Source organism: Prunus dulcis, chromosome 7 (genome assembly GCF_902201215.1).
Source record: "Prunus dulcis chromosome 7, ALMONDv2, whole genome shotgun sequence".
Classification (NCBI taxonomy): Eukaryota; Viridiplantae; Streptophyta; class Magnoliopsida; order Rosales; family Rosaceae; genus Prunus; species Prunus dulcis.
Window position 1 is genome coordinate 6,420,638 of NC_047656.1, and position 4,499 is coordinate 6,425,136.

Genomic DNA, 4,499 nt, shown 5'->3' on the forward strand with positions numbered 1-4,499 from the left:
AAAAGGGGTAAGTTTCGATTTGTTTGAGAAGTAGGAGAAGAGAGGTTGAGGAGAGAGAACGAGAGGTGGGAATTACTGTTTCGGTGTTAATCACAATAATTATTAGTCATGAAAAATTACTGTTTCGGTGTTAATCACAATAATTAGTTTTACATTTATTATATTTAAATCAAATGTCACCAAAAAATTAAAATGTGAGAAATTAGTCACAAATAATAGTGACAAGTAAACAAAAGCATTGCCCAACCACTCAATTGTCACCAATACCAATACGTTAGAGACAAAAGGGTGACTATTGCCCCCTTTTCTAGGGGTGAAACTTTAATCAACCCTAAATCTACATACACTAACTCGTAAGTTTTATCTCAAAATTACAATAGGAAAGGACGGAGTCATGAATCTTCGAAAGGGTGGATTAGCTAATTTTTTGTCTACATACTGTTAATAAAACTCTAATTAAAATCTTATCAGCCAAACAAGTTCATTATTCATTTTTAACAAGCTTTATGCATATACATTATTATAAAATAAAATAAAAATCACACTTTTTCAAGTTTGATACAAAAATATTCAACAAAAGAAGTAAGATTGTATATATGTTAATGAGCTATAATCAGTATTCTCCCCAGATTTTCTGTAAAAAAAGAGAGGCTTTCAAGTGTTTCTCTATCTCCCAAAAGAAATGCATATACTCTCAATGAAGTACATATAAAAACAGAGGATGTAACTTGATTATGAGTAAACACACTCAAACACATGTTTATGTATCTGAGATTATGATTTTATCATCTAAGATGTTGATCCAAAATTTGGTATCAACATTACTAATTTTTCATAGGGTTTAGGGATTAATTATAAAGGCTAGGCAAAAAATAAAACACGCTTTCTACATGAAAAATCATTCGTTCTTTTCATCTTTTTTTTTTCATAGGGTTTTTCTCTGCTATCTTCTTCACATGTTATTCCCTTCACTCTTCTCCAGGTATCAATCACACACACGCACGCATACACACACACACACACACACACACACACTCTCTCTCTCTCTCTCTCTCTCTCTCTCTCTCTCCCCCCCCCCAATATGCTTCTTCTTGCTTCTTATCTCTTGTCCTGTATTCATCTTCTTTTTTCTTTACATAATTCCTCTTCTATGTAAAGATAAAGATGCCAAGTCATGACAGCTCATTTAGTTTGTTACACTGTTATGTTTGTTACAGCAGGTTGTTAGGGAAAGTTAGTACAGCCTTGGTTATATATACACACCTTAAATGTAAATGTAATTTAGTGAGAAAAGTAAGTAAATGAGAAGAGGATTGTTCAGTAAAACTATTCTTCTGTTTTCCTTTGTTTCTCTGGTTTCTTGTATTCTTCATGGTATCAATCGCCACTGCCTCACGACACTTTTCGATCCTAGTCTCTTCCGCTTCTGTGCTCCGATCTCTGGTTTGATCTCTGATCTGTAAGCAATTGACTGTTACTATTCTTTTTCTTGATTCTCTGTCTCCTTCATCTCTGATGGCGTCACCTCTTGAATCCTCCTCTCCGATTCCGTCTATCCCCACTCAGAATCCCAATTCTTCCTCTTCAAACCCTAATTCGTTCCAAACCTACACTTCTCTTACGATTCAAAACATCGGTAGCATGGTGCCGATCAAGCTCAAGCATTCGAATTATCTGCCTTGGTGTGCTCTGTTTGCCCCAATTCTTTGTCGCTACAAGCTTCTTGGCCTTATTGATGGCACTGAGCCTTGTCCGATGCCATTTTTACCAGATCGATCACTCAATCCTGCTTACTAGAGTTGGTATGAGAAGGATCAGAATCTTCTCATCTGGTTCAATTCAACACTCTCTGAGGAAGTCATTCCGTTTACTGTTGGTGTTTCTTCGTCCAGAGATCTGTGGCTCAAACTTGAGCAGCGCTTTGGTGGTGTTTCTGATGCTCATATTCATCAGCTTCGCTCTCGTCTTCAGAGTATTCAGAAAGGCTCCCAAACAATGGCTGATTATCTGCAACAGATCAAGGAAATCTCTGATTCCCTTACTGCAGCCGGAGCTTCGGTTTCGGATCGCGATCTTATTGCTGCTACACTGGCTGGGCTTCCTGATGAGTTTGAATCTTTCATTGATTCTATCATGCTCCGTCTCTCTTCAACATCTCTTGATGAATTACATGGTTTATTACTCACAAAGGAGCTTTCCATGGCTCGAAGGAAGAAAATTGCCTCCTCTGCAACCACTGAACCGTTTCATGCTCTCTCAGCCCAAGTCTCACCGCCTCTTCTTCCTACACCACCTCAGGCATTTGCTGCTCAACATCCACCGCTTCAAAACTCTTTTCGATATAATTCCAATCGTGGCAGGAACAATCAATTTTCCAACAATCGGGGAAACTATGGCAATAATCGGGGCAACTACAATTCTGGCTCTCATCGGGGCAACCACAACTCTGGCTTCCCTTCTGGTTTCAATCGTGGTCATAATTCCAACTCTCGTGGTTCCTTTTCCTCTGGTGCTCGTGTTCCTTGCCAGATCTGTGGAAATCCAAGTCATGAGGCCATAGACTGCTATGATCGCATGAATCCTGCAATTTCTGGTAAAATCCCTCCCACCAAGCTTGCTGCAATGTGTGCGCACTGTACCTCAAAGCCCTCTCCTTCCTGGCTCATTGACTCTGGCGCAACTTCTCACATTACCAATGACATCTCCAACCTATCTTCTCCATCTCCTTACACCGGTGAAGACAAAGTCTATATTGGTGATGGTACAGGTCTGTCCATCAACCATATTGGTTCCTCTTTGTTACATACTCCCACTACTTCCTTTAAATTGAAAAATGTCCTTCATGTTCCTCAAATGAAGCACAACTTGTTGTCTGCTTTTCAATTTGTCAAAGACAATTCATGTTCATTGACACTTGATTCTGATGGATCCCTTGTCAAGGATCGTTTTACGGGGAAGATGCTTTTGCGGGGACCAGTTAGAGATGGATCCTATCCTTTGCAGAGCTCTCCTTCACCTGGTACTACTTCTTCAATTTCTTCTTCAGCATTTGTCAGTATTAAAGCTCCAGTGCAGATTTGGCATAGTAGATTGGGTCATCCCTTCTCCAATATTTTTCGAAAAGTGATTTCTGGTAATAAGCTTGCACTGCAAGGTAAATCCTCCGTTGATTTCTTCTGTTCGGACTGTGCTATAGCTAAAAATCATAAACTGCCTTTTCACCCTGCTGGTTCATCTACTTCCCATAGTCTAGCTTTACTTCATTGTGATGTATGGGGACCTGCCCCTGTAACTTCTGTGAGTGGTTTTCAGTATTACCTGCTGTTAGTAGATGATTACACCCGATATAGCTGGTTCTTTCCTTTGAGAAGAAAATCTGAGGTGTATTCTACCTTTGTAACTTTCAAGACATATGTGGAAAAATCTGTTGGTAATCAAATAAAGGCTATCCGTTCTGACTCAGGGGGTGAATTCACTAGTGCTTCTTTTCAGTCTTATCTTAATTTGCATGGTATTTCTCATCAGTTCAGTTGCCCACATACACCTGAACAGAATGGCTGTGTAGAACGAAAGCATAGGCATCTTGTCGAAACAGCCAGAACATTGTTAGTGGCTTCTAATGTTCCTAAAGTCTATTGGGTTGAAGCTCTATCCACTGCTACTTACTTGATCAACAGGTTGCCCATTTCTGGTCTTGCGCAATCTCCATGGGAGCTTTTATTTCATACATTACCAGATTATACTAGGCTAAAGATTTTTGGATGTAGTTGTTACCCTTGGTTAAAACCGTATGTTTCCTCTAAACTTGATGGCAAGAGCAGGCCGTGTGTTTTCCTTGGATATAGTTTACAGCATAAGGGTTATAGGTGCTTAGACATGCTCACTGACAGAGTCTATATCTCTCGGCATGTCTTATTTGATGAGAAGTCGTTTCCCTTTACTGCCAAGTCCGCATCCCCCACTGATTCTATCCCTACTTTATCTCCTGTTATTGACCTGCAATTTCCCATTCCCAACTCACACTCTGTCTTACCAAGTTCTCCCTCCATCCATCCTTCTTCACATACTCCTAATACTAGTGAATTTGTATCACCACACAATTTCAGCCCTTTGCAATCTTACTCATCTTCTCATTCTTTACCAGGTCAAAATATTCATCCTATGGTTACTAGATCAAAGCATGGCATTTTTAAGCCTAAAGCTTATACTGCTACCAAACACCCTTTATCATCTTCTCTTGATTATGTACCAACAACCTATCATCAGGCCTCTAAATTTGCTGCGTGGAGATCAGCCATGCAAGCTGAATTTAATGCCCTCCAATCAACTGGAACATGGATCTTGGTTCCCTCTTCTTCATCCCAGAATGTTGTAGGCTGTAAATGGGTATTTAGAATCAAGAAAAAGCCTGATGGGACCATTGACAGGTATAAAGCTCGGCTCGTTGCCAAGGGATTTCATCAAAAAGAGGGCTTGGACTATCAGGAAACCTTTAGTCC